Genomic DNA, 16596 nt, shown 5'->3' with positions numbered 1-16596 from the left:
TGACTGCAGAGAGCCACCTCCCTGAGGGATCCGACCCGCTCCTTTTATTTTAGGGAACTTACCGTATTTTTCGGAGTACAAGTCTCTCCGAAGTATAAGTCGCACCTGCGGAAAATGCATAATAAAGAAGGAGAAAAACATATATACAGTACGTCGCACTGGAGTATAAGTCGCTATTTTGGGGGAAATTTATTTGATAAAACCCAACACCAAGAATAGATATTTGAAAGGCAATTTAAAATAAATAAAGAATATTGAACAACAGGCTGAATAAGTGTACGTTATACGACGCATAAATAACCAACTGAGAACGTGCCTGGTATGTTAACGTAACATATTATGCTAAGAGCCATTCATATAAGTACAACATATAGAACATGCTATATGTTTACCAAACAATGTGTCACTCCTAATCGCTAAATCCCATGAAATCTTATACGTCTAGTCTGTTACGTGAATGAGCTAAATAATATTATTTGATATTTTACGGTAATGTGTTAATAATTTCACACATAAGTCGCTCTTGAGGATAAGTCGCACCCCTGGCCAAACTATGAAAAAAAACAGCGACTTATAGTCCGAAAAATACGATATGTTCCAGTTTCGCATACATTTCTATTAATTTAATGAATGTGATAGGATTTTTTTTTGTTAAAAATGCACTGTTTTTAAAAGTTGCAAGTGATAAACGCTTTTTAGTGGAATTAAAAGAAATGTAAAACTGCATGAATAAAAAAAAATAATAATTTAAAATTAAAACGCATTGATATAATTTTAACTTGGGCTTCACGGTGGTAGAGGGGTTAGTGCGTCTGCCTCACAATACGAAGGTCCTGCAGTCCTGGGTTCAAATCCAGCCTCGGGATCTACCTGTGTGGAGTTTGCATGTTCTCCCCGTGAATGCGTGGGTTCCCTCCGGGTAATCCGGTTTCCTCCCACTTCCAAAGACATGCACCTGGGGATAGGTTGATTGGCAACACTAAATTGGCCCTAGTGTGTGAATGTGAGTGTGAATGTAGTCTGTCTATCTGTGTTGGCCCTGCGATGAGATGGCGACTTGTCCAAGGTGTACCCCGCCTTCCACCCGATTGTAGCTGAGATACAAAAAAAGGGAATAAGCGGTAGAAAATGGATGGATAATTTTAACTTTTAATTTCATTTTTAATCGAATCTTAGCTCCCGAATCCTAATCGGAATCGAATCGTGCCGTGGCCTAAGATTTCCACCTTTACTAATAACTCGGGCTGTACAATTATGGCTAAAATAATAATGAATATTAGTTTGGTTGATTTAAATTGTAATTATGATTCATATTTTTTGTAACACCAAAACTCCATTTCGAATAAAGTTGAAAAACATCTGCATATTGATTAGCAATTAATATACCACAACAAGTAAAATTAAAATAATAATAATAATAGCAATAACTAAACATTTAAATAACAATAAATGGCAAAGTTAAAAAACTACACAATTTTTCAGTTTTGTTTCAAATTATTTATTTTACATTTTACACTTATATTATACCACCATAGTGTGTGCTTTTTGTGTAAATTAACATTTTATAAAATGTTTGTTGAATAAATGCAAAAATCTTCACATTTATTGGTGTAATACATCCATCCATCCATTTCTACCACTTGTCCCGTTCGGGGTCACAGGGATGCTGGAGCCAATCTCAGTCGAGTACACCCTGGACAAGTCGCCACCTCATCACAGGGCCAACACAGACAGACAGACAACATTCACACTCACATTTACACACTAGGGCCAATTTACTGTTGCCAATCAACCTATCCCCATATTTGGACAATTTTTACCAGTATTTTAGGCTAAAGCATAATACTTGTGGAAATGTATTGGTAAGTGCTTTAAGTACATTATGCTTGTGCAAGGTACTTTTTTGAAACTTTTTTTTTGGTAACGCAGTCAGACCAGATGTGGAACACTGTCCTATTATTCTGAAGGAGGAAGTGTGTTGTGCTGTAGTTTCCTCATCTTGACGAGTATAGAGGTGACTCACTTGAGGCTGTTAAAAAAAAAAAAAAAGAGAGCGCCTCTCAAATTGCGATCGCTGTTTTTCCATTAATGTTACATCGATGATGTCGTTCACAAAAACACAAGCAGATAAGATGTGTTGTGGGTGTATGGATTGCTTTTGTTTGCTTTGTAGTTTAGGCGCCGTTTCAAGGGACAGTCTCAACATTGTTTAGTCCAGGACGAGGCTGTTAAGTGTGTCGGGTATTATTGAGCGCTACCGGACACATTATTCTCCAAAACGAATGTTTCTTTTCCTCACAATGACCAAATTTTCCTTGCCGGTTCATTTATGTAAATTTAGAGATTATTGATTAGAACTACTGCGATGAGGTGGCGACTTGTCCAGGGTGTACCCTGCCTTCCACCCGATTGTAGCTGAGATAGGCACCAGCGCCCTCCGCGACCCCAAAGGGAATAAGCGGTAGGAAATGGATGAATGGATGGATGATTAGAACTACCCGTGTTGTTTCAAATAAAAAGTAGCAACCATGGTGACATTCCAAACTTCTTGTAGATGTTTCATCGTCACAAGCTCCGAAATTTGCATGCATGTTTTGCGGCCCATTTATTTATTTATTTTTTTAAAGATTATTTTATTTTCATGATTTGACTAATTGTCCAGCCCGACTTGTTACTGCAAGACACATCACCCACCTTGCACTAATTGCTACCCACACTTGTGTAAATGTGGCTGAAATTTACATACCGGTAATGGGTTTTCTCAATATAAAGCGCTTTATGCCCCTTGAGGAAAAGGGCTAGATAAATATATTTAATTTCATTTAACTCTAACACCTCACTTGTGTACAAACTTCAACTTCATTGACAAATGATCAAGGGGTCGTTTAACATTTTTAAAGGTTATGCAAGTATAAAAATAAGTTAACTGTTGTAAGATGTCAAATCCACCAAGCATTCTTAACGTGCATAGTAGATCTTAAGAAAAGTGTCGAGGCACTGCTGGGATTTTTACACATTAGGGATCTAACGATATGAAACTTTGTGACTTGTTGTGACCAAAATTATCACGGTATAATTATTATCACGGTATTGTTGAATGTGGTCAAAAAATACTTAAACACACTAAAATATTTTAGGAAATTTCTTTGAAAAAAAATACTTAAAAAAAATAAACACACAATATACTTTCTTGGCAGAAAAAAACATTGAACCTTTTTTGGTGTTTAAATATGTTAATCTCTTTCTGTTTCGATTTCTAAAAGTCTTAAAATCATTATTATAATTTTTTTTACATTTCCCAATGTGTATTAATATTGTTCTACTTGTAAAGTTGTTTCCATTATTAACACTCTGTGTCACTTAAGCCAGCAGAGAATGAAAAAGTCTCGCAAGAAATGTCGACATCAAGCATGACGTCTTTTGTGACGGCAGTCCATCTTTTGAAATTTGTCCTAAAATAATTAAAAAAAAAAAGCAAAACACATGCCCAGACTTATTGCTTTGGTTTGCTGAAAAGAGGTTGCACGACAATGGTAGATCTTTTTAAAAAGGAGACATATAACAAATATTTTTAGTACCATCCTTTTCTTTTGACTACTATATTTATCGATGTATGCGGATCTGCTTTTTATGAACGGTGCCTTTGGACTATTCCGTTAAACTTGTTTGGTGTGTTTTTCTGTTAAATACATTGTAGTTTTGTAACATTTTAACACTATCCGAACTGTTTTTCATGCCTTGGGCGTGTTTTTAAGTAATAGAAAAGAATAGACGTATTCAAATTGATTGCAGCGACTCGTCAGTTTTGCAGATTAGCCTATTGTTTTTTGGTCGGTGTCTTTTTTTTTTAATCCAAACAGAGGAGTTACTCACCCCTTTTTTTAGTACCAATTCCTCTTCGAACTTTGTTAGCTTAGCTTCCATTTTGCTTTCCGTTCTGCTACAATGTTGACATGTTCCCACTGTCTCTCGCTGCAAAGTTCTTTCAAGCGACGTCAAAATGCTCCCACAAAGTAGCAGTGTTACTGCAGTTCCATTATCCGCAGCCCAGACGTTTATGTTATTGCATGGATAAGGGGTTCTTAACCTTTTTGGCCTCAGGGCCCCACTGAAATATTAACACTAAATGAGTAATATTGTTTTTGATTTTAATAATATTAAATAATTATATCTAACCTACTGTATATAAGCAGTTTACAACCTTGTTAAATTATATGAAAGTGTGTTAATCACACAGATTGTTTATTTAACACGTAAACCGTAGGCTTAGATCAGGGTGATTAGAAAAATAAGTACTAACCAAATATACTGCATAAGAAAGGACTCATAAATAATAGCCAAAACATATATTTATATACAGTGTTGTGCTAAAATAAATAAATTAAATTAATAATATATATTTCATTTAAATAAACTGTAAATAAAATTAAAGTGCAAATCAAAATATAGCTTCACAAATTTAGTCATAGGTATTGCGCTTATGAAACTTCTTGATGACTTTAGTTCCAGATTGCTTATGTTTGTTTGATATGGTCATTACTGCCACAGGTAGCGAAACAGTGTATTACAACTGAGTCCCGCTGCGGCCCCTGCGGACCACCGCTGAGAAACAGATTTTTTGGCGGACCACTCGGGGGTGCTCACAACCTGGTCCTGCCCCTGGCCCTATGGTTAAGTAACGGTGGTATAAACAGTAAGAGTTTTTGCGTAAGATCGACATTTTTATGTCGCTTTGCAATATATATTGTAATATCGCAGGACACTAGCGTACACCATGACTGGTTTTAATGTCTGTTTCACCCAGCAGTTTATTTTATTTTATTTTTTTAGGAGATTAAGTCTCAGAATAGATAAATTATGTCTTTGTGAATATTGTCGTCAATGTCTGATCCTGATGCCGCAGGCTCGGACTTGATATGCATGATGGTAGAATAGAACATTTTTTTTTTAGGTTTGTATCTGCATGCATGTATCAGGAAGGAAGTCATGATTCACTCGGTTTGATTTTGCTGTTGAGTAACAGAGCTGAGCCACAAGCCTGAACAGATTATGAGCAGACAATAGGTGGGAGAAACTCAAACATAAAGGCTGCATGGTTTGCGTCAGATGGGCAACTGTTGAATTGTCTTCATTGTACACAATGGTTCTTGAAGCTCACATTGTGTACATCTTGTGTCTATGGGAATAGCAGCACACAGCCATGAAACGCAGCACGCATACAGTATATTGTAGTTAGTATGTCTGTTAATGACTGTGTACGTAGTTCATTGTTGTGCCAAAAAAATAAAAAATAAACGCAAAGATGGCATAAAACCTGCTTGTCAGTGTAATAGTGTTACACAATCTGAAACATGAACTGTATACTGTGTATATTCAGTGTTGCTCATGCATCCGCTAATTGATTTAAATCGCCACAAATAGATTTGGCGCTACCTGTTTGCCCTGGCTCGCTCATAAATACTTTGTCATATGATAGTCTGTGATTGTAGCTAGTCGTTACAACTCAGTATAATAGATGGCATTGTAACACACGGTTAATAGGCATGTCGTCTTCCATAGAATAAGAAGACATAGCAGGAAAGATCAGTGTTGCCAGCTTGCGAGGATACGGACACCCTTCGTAACGTTTTTGGGCATGGGCTACTGATTTCAATACTTTTGTTGCACATGAAGTCACATCCAGTTGTAGGCGCTGCATCAGCTCAAGTACTTGGCGGGCTAACAGGTGTATTTGTAGCGGACTGCTTCTAGGTCAGGGGTGTCAAACTTATTTTCATTGAAGGCCACATAGCAAATATGGCTGTCCTCAGACAAATATATATATATATATATATATATATATATATATATATATATATATATATATATATATATATATATATATATATATATATATAAATATCCATCCATTTTCTACCACTTGTCCCTTTTTTGGGGTCGCTATGTATATATATGTGTGTATATATATACATATACATATACATGTATATGTTCATTTAGCTGCTGTGCAACAACTTTTTCGAGGTCAGGATCAAGGTTAGGCTGAAGCCCGTCGCCTCTCAGCAAGCACGGTTTGCCGTAGAAAGAGGGCCAATTATCAATAAACGTTAGTCTTTGTTCTCTACAAAAACTAGCCAGCCACTTCTTAAGCGAGACTAATCTGCTATACCTCTCATCAATGACAAGTACTCTATGTCGAGACATCTTTCTAGTGAGATTACAGGTCCGAGTTATGTTCCTCTTTGTAATCGCTGACTGTCCTATCCAAGTGTCATTGGAGCCGACGTGTACAACTGTTTTCGCGCAGATGATGGTGCGATTAGCCTGTCATACAGTTTACTAGGCCTGTTGCGAGTCAGCTCCCTAAGACTAGCTTCAATGTCGGGTACTCTGGCCCTGGGAATACACTTAATTATGGCTGGTTTACTAAACTGTATGTTCCGGGTGATGGTGTCCCCTATGACTAAGGTGTGGTGTCCAGTCGACTGGGGTGTAGGGCTATCTAAAATGGCTAAATGTATTATTTTACTCAACCAGTACACCATGGCTTGTATGCCGATTAAGACGGCCACAAGCTGGGCTCGTCAGCTCGCTACAGCTGATGCTAGAAAACGTGTCCGCGGCGTCTAAAGTTACAAAATTATTCTGCTTTAACTGGCGGACACGGTCCTCTCGTAGGGCCAACCTACTCCCGTTGTTTCTTTCGCCAAGTCGCGTTCTTGCTGTCTTCAGAGCAGTAGGTGAAGAGGAGCCCCAGCGAAACAGAGCAGACGCCTTCGGAGCACAGTTGCTTTGGACCGGGAAAAGCTTAGCTTCGTTAGCTTAGTAGCTATCTAGCTGAGAGAAAGGCGGTGAGACAGAGAGTGGGTGCTTTGTAAGTTTGATAAGACTACTGGAAATGTATCACAGAATAACATTACAAAAGATATTTGACAAAGCATGATCGTAATATGAGACCGTTTTACTTTGTTAATGTAGTTAAACCGGATGTATAGCGTGGCAATTTTATTTTTAAGCCGGGAAAGTGTGTGATTTGTTTGAGAAAGTGTCTTGACATGATTTCATGTCGCATCGATTTTTTGCATAACAAAAATATTACATTCGACTTCCTGCCTTCAGTCTTTTATTTCTGTTGAGATTTTAAGCTATCTTACTTACTAAAGCACTCATAGTAACAGTCTAAATGTTATGTTATCACAGCACCTAACGGTAATCGAAACACACAAGTGAAGCATAAAGAAGAGCAGGCATTTGCTGCAGTGATGTCGTCCCACGGTGAAAAATAGAACTTTATTGTCAGGAGAACAACTTGCTGTGGTTATAAACTTGATATTTCCATACGGTGCCCTTTTCTTTTGTCTATTTCTGCTCGCTTAAATTTGTAGCTCTTCAGTAAGAAGTAAAATGCAGCCAGGTTTCCCCCGCATCGGCACGTCCCAAGGGTCAAAAAGGAGTGTGTGTTAATCGCTGTTATAAAAATTTGTGACATTAATTAAACTAATAGTTAAATTGTTATCGTGTTGATTTAGACAGCCCACATTTTTAAGTGTATTTATTTTGTTTTTCTTTTTTTGCTTAAGTTTTGTTGGCCTACATAACCCACCAACACTGATATCAATACTATAGCTCATCATTAAAACCTGAATCCCAATGATTTTGGCTTGTAGCAGATGCACGATGATTGTTGTAACTGAGGTCAAAGGTCAGTTTGAGCTACAAATTGTACTAACTACAGATTAGTGTCTGGTAACTGAGGTCAAAAGTCAGTTTGATCTACCAATTCTACTAACTACAGATTAGTTTTTTTCTAATAAAAACATTTTTTCAGATATGACTAAAAACATGTATTTTTGCATTTGAATAGCTATTCTTCTAGGAGGCTGTAGATATCTAACACACTTTTAAAACAACAAAGGCATTTTGTCAATGATACCAAACATATTACATAAATTTTGTCTGCGTCATGTCTGTATTCTGCCTCACACTCCAGCGTGAACTTTGGTAGAGGTTCCCTCTCAGATTTCATTCATGCATATTTTGGACCCGCTTCTACCCTCATGAGCCTCACAAGTCCACTGCCTGGTAAAATGTCAGGTTATGAAAATATTATGTAGCGAATAATGCACGCGAGCCCACTGAATGAGCCATTGTGTTGATTTTGTTCTCTAAAATATGTCTACAGTTGTTTTAATTACTGTACATTTTCACTGCGGATGTTTTGTGTGGCCAAAAAACGTTGATACTTAACAATCATGTTAACTTAGTGTTGTTTTTGTGCAATGCAAAAAGAAACAGAACTGAAAAAAAACTAAAACCAATTGGTCTTTGAGTGGTGTGCAGTCATTTGGGTGGGGCGGTCAACGTATTCAGCCCTCCGCTCATTCACACACTGGGCTTGTTATTACACTGGACAAACTTAAACAAAGCCATTATATTTGTGAGGTCATTCTGAACAGTTGAAGCAAGTTGGTCCCAGCATGGAACATCTTAACTGTCTCTCTGTTGAGAAACAGAGCATAAACTTATTTTTCCTCCCATCCCTTGAACGTTTTTTGCAAATAAACTCTATCCAGCTCACCAAAAACCAATACACACATCTACTGTGAATATTCTTTTTAAACATGAAACAAACTGACAGGCAATTTCTGCGTGACTAATTACAAACGTCTCACATTCTATACCTAATTAAGAAAGAAAGACGTTGCAGAGACATTATTTGCATTTGAAATTGAACAAATTATTGTTGTGCTATTTGCTCTTTGTTGACTGCACAGAAGAATTTAAATCTACGGTCAGTTATGCTAGAAAAAAATGTGACAAACACACATACACACACATTTCCGAAACATGGTGACATCACGCGTATGAACCTTTAATCCTGCCCCAGTCCCTTATGCACTTATGTTTCACATTATGTTAGGTAATACATCAGAACAGCAGCTGGTGAAATTACTGTATACCTATTCACATGCACATTGTATATATTCCCAACAGCGTCATCATTGTACTCTTTTACTATTTGGTTCATATCTCACCATTTGTCCAGCATTGCTACACACTAACATGGGGTGCAGCCAGGGGGCCTGCTTGAGTGACCGCTAACGTGTATTACATAAGAACCGTGGTCCAATTAACTTTGTTCTCCCCACCCTGCATATGGATCCAACTAGAAGTAAAAAAAAATGTGGCCAGTAAAACAAATAGTGGATGTTATATTTCTTTGTATATTTTGTCCATTCACTACCTTTAAATGCTACTCTTATCTGCGCTCCACACGCCATTAACGTATAAAACCATTTAACTAAAATATGACAAATGTTATGGTATTTTGTCAGTCATTTAGACAATTGGTCTGACTGATGAATGTTTGTTTTTGGACAAGGGGGCTATCCAATTGCAGGGATATTATGTAACGTGGCACAGCTGTCACAAGAACGATACATCTGTTTCAAAACCCCGACCTGCAAGGTTTTTGTTCCCCACTCAACAAAAACGAAAAATGAAAAGTGATCCAAACAGACTAGCTCTGCCTCCTTTTGCATATTCCAAAGTTTGCTAATGAATGTATTTATTGAGTGGGATCAAGGGTTGTTGGGACCTGGTTCGATCAGACCAATTTCTGAAGGGGGATTGATTTTATTTTCTAAGCACGAAAACGTGCCCTTGAGCAAGCAAACACAATGACATTGTCCCTGTCACTATATACTTCTTTTCTACACACCACAGAGTTTAGCATATATCTTTGAAACTGTAATTATCATACTTCCATAAACATTTTGCGATTGCATTTTAGTTACACAACATTAATCCATCCATTTCCTACCGCTTATTCCCTTTGGGGCAGTGGGGGGCGCTGGTGCCTATCTCAGCTACAATCGGGCGGAAGGCGGGGTACACCCTGGACAAGTCGCTGGGCCAACACAGATAGACAGACAACATTCACACTCACATTCACACACTAGGGACCATTTGGTGTTGCCAGTCAACCTATCTCCAGGTGCATGTTTTTGGAAGTGGGAGGAAGCTGGAGAACCCGGAGGGAACCCACACAGTCACGGGGAGAACATGCAAACTCCACACAGAAAGATCCCGAGCCCGGGATTGAACCCAGGACTACTCAGGATGTTCATATTGGGAGGCAGACGCACTAACCCCTCCTCCACCGTGCTGCCCGTTCCACAACATATTGTCTTGATTTAAGCACTTGATGAAAAAAATTATTTACCAAATTTGGGCGTGTCATCTTTTTGTGATCCACAATAATATAGACTGTTTGCTTGGATTAGTTACCAAAGGAAGAAGTACTTTTCTCAGTCAGTTTTAATTTCCTGTGGAGTACTGCTGTGCGCAGAGGACCTACTCAGATGCAGATTGTAGATCAAATAAATACTTTCCGAAATTCTATCTTTCAAAGGCCTGTTGATGGTCATCCAGGATCGAAGTTATAAGTTACATTGATGCAAACAAACACAGCAAGTTACAGTAGCTACTCCTGCTTTTGTAAGTCTGCCAGTTGAACAAATGTTCACACACACCCAGAGTAGAGATGTTTAGACTCATCACAGCTGCATTCTGTTTAACATGCAATCTTCCTTGTATAATATTGATAACAACATACACATACACACAGCGCCTTGTCATTCTGAATAATGTACTCTACAAACCGAGGTGCTAGGCCTGGAATGATACCTTTGCAGGAAGCTATATTGTCCCACAAATTATTGCTGGTAAAGGATATTAGTATCAGCACCAAATCAAGCACTAATGAATTTATAATATACGTATAACAGTAATAATGTAAGTATCCTTTCAAATGCAATCAACTTTCATTCATTATTAGTATGTTTTACCATTGTAATTGAGGAGTCGGTAACTTTTAATTATCTGACATAAGTGAACAAACTCAGTGGCCTAGTGGTGAGAGTGTCCGCCCTGAGATCGGTAGGTTGTGAGTTCAGACCTCGGCCAAGTCATACCAAAACTATAAAAATGGGACCCATTACCTCCCTGCTTGGCACTCAGCATCAAGGGTTGGAATTGGGGGTTAAAGCACCAAAAATGATTCCCGGGCGCGGCCACTGCTGCTGCCCACTGCTGCTGCCCACTGCTCCCCTCACCACCCAGGGGGTAACCAAGGGGATGGGTCAAATGCAGAGGACAAATTTCACCACACCTAGTGTGTGTGTGACAATCATTGGTACTTTACTTTAACGTAAACAATAACTAATAAAATTAACTCTCAATTTCCGTTTGCAAAATTTGCACTTGAATAAATACTGAACATCATGAAGAGCTGTTTTTCCACTGTTAAAAGTGATAGGTCAGGTTGTGTGTCTTTTTGTCTTTTTTTGTTGCCGTCACTTTCCTGAAAACTAAGCGTGTTAGTTCGTGATGATGGTCTCATCTTGCTTATTATGTTTGAAGCCGAAATATTGTGCATCCTGTAAAGAAAGTAAGCTAGCGGCCCTTCCTCCACCAACATAGACAAAGAGTGGATGACTGAGGAGAGGGCTCACGCCGTTCATTTAATCCTGCTTTTGAACAAATGCGCTCAGGTGCCGAGAGTGATGCACAGAGTGAACCCTCTTGCGCCCTGTTTGGAAGTGCCAGTCAAAGAAAACAAACACAAGTGGATATGGAAAAGTTAGCAAGTTAATTTTCATTTATTGTTTGCTTTATTGATTCTTGGCCCAGGTGTGCTGGTGGAATCATATTTTAATTCATAGTCGATTTCCAACTTATGACCCTCCATTCCATAAAGCCCCACTTAAGAACCTTCAGTTTAGGTTGATTGAGGCACCAGTGGACCAAAACGGTAGTGTTTTACTCAGAGGAAGACCACATTTCCTTGAGGACTAGCGCATATAGCGTCAAACTGACACAATAATACCACAATGATTCAGTGTTACCGATGTTTCCACAATAGAAACTTAAATATTTTACTCAAACTTTAAATTTGCAGTTTGCAGTTATCTCATTGTTTTTTCTTTATACAGTACTTTTGAGTTTGTTGCCTGGCTGGTCATGTCAGTGTAGAACTGCAAACTATCACGCTGGTGGCCATTTATTGCTACCACGCAAATTTCCATTAGCTAACATTGACCTTATCATTTCTAATTAAGCATTGAAAGTCCCTTACGAGTTTAGCAGAAACAGAGCTAAGGCGGCATCGGCCGAAAATCTTTCATCTTTGAGTTCACGCCAGCAAGTGAAAGCTGAGCCAAATTTGATCCTTAATTGTTCTTTTATCCGGATTATAGCCTCCCTTTTTTTTCCCCCCCCTCCTCAGACAAAACTTTTCGTTTCTTTGGTTGTTTTGTAGCTGTTGCCATGATAGAAGTAATTGCACAAAAGTGTTCTTCTTTTAGTTTTTTGCGGGCACGTAGGCGTTTGCATCGACTTGTTTTTTTAACAAATGGGCAAAGGGGAAGTGACATATGCCATAAAGCAAGTCAGCATATTTTTTTTGTGGCACTGTTCCTGCCACCCTCCTCAAAATTGCTAAGTGCCATTGAAAGCGATACAAAACCCCAAAACTTATGAAAATATTTTATAAATGTTGGTTACTTACTTAGTGCTGCTTTAAATCAAGTTCTTACAAATTGATTCATGTTGATCAAAAAAGACCTAATTCGAGATAAGCAGCAAATTTAAAGCCCTTTTTTCAGAAACTTATATTATCCGTAATTGTAAAAACCCCCAGAATTGTACAATGTTGTGATCGCACCAATTCTTGTGAATTCAAAGAATGCCTGCAAATTTTGTGCTGTGTTGAAATTTTCCCCAATCACCACAGCCTCCAAAGAAGTTTGGGGCAATTGTCCTTGTTATCACCAATCAAATGTGTCCCAAAGTAGCTTCTCAAACACAAACATCAATAGCCAAGAACGTAGGGACAATAACATATTGAAAATCTCTTTTATAGGTGTATGTGTATAAACAGTCAATAATAAAAGTTTTATTTCAGTATATGTTTTCAGGAGATAATACATAAAATCGAGCAGGGACGTACTTCAGCGTAGCAAGTGTCATTTCTCAATTATGTCTCATGAGATTATAAAATGTTTGCTTTGTTGAGTAATCTTTAGCAAAATATGCTGTGATCACAATTTTATGGCAACACCAATAAACACAGCAACTTGTATTGCATTTTTTGAGAAAGCTCCTGAGAAACCACGCATTTACGGCCGCACAATCTCAGAAAAAGGCCCATAAAGTCCTGGGGGCGTTATATGTGGTCATTGCAACTAAAAAGGTACCTTTGGTCCATTGTGTCTTACATTTGCACTGCAACAACGTCCCCGGAATATTCATGTAAATCAGGCTGACGACAACACAGAAGCAATGCTCTTAATTGCACTATACCAAGGCAGTGAAATAAAACGCAAGGCAGTCACCCAATCTGATATGTTCAGCATTGCAAACGCCATCAAAAGTTTACTGGTTACTTTTTTATGAGTCGCACCAAAGGCTTCATTTTGGCCCTGAAAAATTATCAGTAACCGAATTGTGAACCTGTTCCTGTTTCTATGGTAAAGCTCCTGAAGTGGAAAAGGGGTTTAAGAATGTTATGCTCCAGCTTCAGCTCTTTGATCTCCTTTTGTCTGTTCCTTTTTCTCAGATTCATGTTGTATAAAAGTTTCACAGTTCAGCATCATAACATCAAAACAACCGCCCTCTCATGTTACCAGCCCGCAATCCAGGTTCCCACCAAAAGGCCAGTTCATTTGACCACGCTAAACGGAACCTCATGACTAAAGCATCAGAGCAGCTGTTTGGGCTGTGTGCGAGCATGAGAAAGCAAACCTTCATTGTGATGCAACAGTTGTTCATAGGAAGGTGAGACGAGGTGGGGTGTAGTGTCACGGCAGCAGTGCAGGTGTTGGTGTGTTTGTGATGTAATCAATTTGGCGCTGAGCAGGACACATGTCCAGTCCAGGCTTCAATAGCCACATTCCTCATAACTTATCAAGGTTGAATTTTGCAAACAATAAGTAATATAGGTACAATAGAAACTGTGTTTAATAGATTATAGTAGCTGTTTGTATTAGTTTTGCTTTTCCTGATTTATTCTATATTTTAAATGGTGAGAGCTCTCAGGAAGGAGGTTTAGGGCTTCTTTGTTCCTATAAGAAACCGTTACGAGACTTAGTCGGATTTTTGCATTGACTGGATGGATAAATAATATATTACATGCTCTGTGAATGTGTAAGAAAATGCATGGCTTCCAAAGGCCACAGTTGTTTTTAACATTTCATAACAAAGTCAAGCAGAACTAATGCTTAAAATGCTGGATTCTCATAAACAAATATCCATTTCAGAAAAATGACATAACATTCACGTTGAGACCTGGATTACACAATTGAGTTAAAAAGTGTGTAAGCCAAAAGGATTGTTGGGTGAGTGGAAACAGATGAGGCTTGCGTGCATGGCACTATGTGATGTGTTTTGTTTGATCCAATTTAAGTATCAGTCAATTCATGCAAAAAAAAAAAGTGTATTCAGTTCAATTAAACCAACTATTTATATTACTACATTATAAGTAAATATTATAACATAGAGACTGGCATTTGACAAATTATCTTTAATCCTTTAATGGGAGGAAAATAATTGTCATATAATGGAATAATTGAAGTAGTTGAGACACATTCAAGCTCCTTTTGGAAGCAATTATTCTTCAATTTTACACAGTCTGTTAGAAACAACAAACTTTTTAAACTTCGTCCGACAACAGTCAGACCACATGCTGGTGAAAAAATGAGGTGGTTGATTATACGCTGTTTCAAATTGTTGACAGGTTGCATTGTGTTAAAGATGTTTTGGTTGTTGCAAGATCAACAACATTTTTATGAGCTAATAAAATAATGTTAAACAACCTTTTTTTAAGATTGAGCCAGTTAGTGTACACCATGTGTTCTGGCTTAATTTGAAATTTAATTCCCCTACTAAGACCTCCTTGACAAGACAAGTTCATGATCATCTCTAATTGAGTCACATTCCACTGCATCAGTCAGCCTAGTGTGGTTGACTCTTGCGGCTTCTTTCACATGTGGTTTGTTCCTTATGTAACACAAGCACAAGATTTGGGTATGGAGAGGATACAAGTCATCTCAGGGGCAAACCAAAAGCTCATGCAGATTAAACTGCTTCTATTACATTAGCTTGTAACAAGCAGTTCATTGACCCTGCAGGACCTCGATACGAACAACAGAATTCTCAGGACAAGTGTGCTATTGTTTTTTTTCTTGGGATTTTTCTGGCCATTTCCTGACAAACCTAGAGATTTAAAAAAATATATTTATTTTTTTTCACCTATAACAGATTTTTCTCAGCATAAACTGAGCTTTGGAAAACTGCAGCCAGGAACACTTTACAAAGTGCTGTCTTCAGTGTTGGGTGTAGACAGGTGTAAGGGAGGTTTGCCAGTGTGGCTGCGCCAAGTGTATGTTGGTAAACCTCAGTCCCTGACAACCCTAGTAGCAGTGCTGGTTGCTGAATTGATACTTGGGCTCTTAGCTTGGTAGCTCGCGCTCTCGTGCTCTTGTCTCTTTGGGTGGACCACTCAGGTTTCAGTCCTGGGCAAAACAGAAAGCAGGGACTGAACCAGGCATGGAATCTGCACCATAATCCCAAGTATTTACTCTTCATTTAACATTAATGGCCCTCAGAAGCAAAACTATAGCATAGCTATGTCAGCTGCAGTGATAACGTGTTAGTAACATTTTAGGTTAGCCCATTCGCTCAAGAAAATGTACATTTGTTCAAAATTATATATTTCACAGTTTCTAAGTCTTCTAAGAGGACTGGCTCTTTTAGCCCAGGGGTGGGTCTAAGGCGTTACATCTATGATGAAGGTGTGTTTACATTTTTGACTTAACCAAAACCCAGAACTTCAAAATTGAAGTTGAGCGCCCCTTCTCTCGAAAGTGGTGCAATTCAATGAAGGAGATAAAATATGTTTTTCACACTTGGTGGTTATTAACAGGCCCTGAACAGTATGATTGACCAAGTGCAGTGATTTGCAATTATTTTTTAACTCCCCACTTGGACTGACATGTTTCACTTGAGAAGTACTGGCCTAGTGCGAGTACAACCATATATCACATGTTGATAAAATGTTGTTTTAAATCACAAAAAGCTTGACAGCCCCTCAACATTTTGTGTTTTATGTCGCTAGTAGAGTTGTCAGATGTATTGTCACTTTAATACCAAGTCTATATCAACACGGCAAAAATAAATCGATGTATATATTTTTCAGCATCGTCAGTACTGCATACTGTACTTTTTCCCAGGCGAAATGCATCAATTCACTGAGTCAGCGCTGAAGAAGAAAAAAAAAAACCCACTGAAGAGGGAAGGCAAAGTGTGGCCTGGGCGCCATTTGCTGAAAGCAGCTGTTTTTTTTTTTTTGGACCCGTAGCACATTGGAAAAATAAAATAAACACAAAAATATTTGTGTTGGCCCTGCGATGAGGTGGCGTCTTGTCCAGGGTGTACCCCGCCTTCCGCCCGAATGCAGCTGAGATAGGCTCTGGCACCCCCCGCGACCCCGAAAGGGACACGCGGTTGAAAATGGATGGATGGGGGGAAAAATTT

General features: G+C 38.5%; 1 protein-coding gene across 1 annotated transcript in view; it reads left to right on the top strand.

The window, feature by feature from the left end:
- LOC133564591 (protein phosphatase Slingshot homolog 2-like) overlaps nucleotides 1–16596 on the top strand; it is a 62357-nt gene that overhangs the window by 7641 nt on the left and 38120 nt on the right. The gene's annotated exons all lie outside the window — the stretch shown is intronic.

Source organism: Nerophis ophidion, linkage group LG13, assembly GCF_033978795.1.
Source record: "Nerophis ophidion isolate RoL-2023_Sa linkage group LG13, RoL_Noph_v1.0, whole genome shotgun sequence".
Lineage (NCBI taxonomy): Eukaryota > Metazoa > Chordata > Actinopteri > Syngnathiformes > Syngnathidae > Nerophis > Nerophis ophidion.
This window is presented reverse-complemented; position numbering and strand designations above follow the sequence as displayed.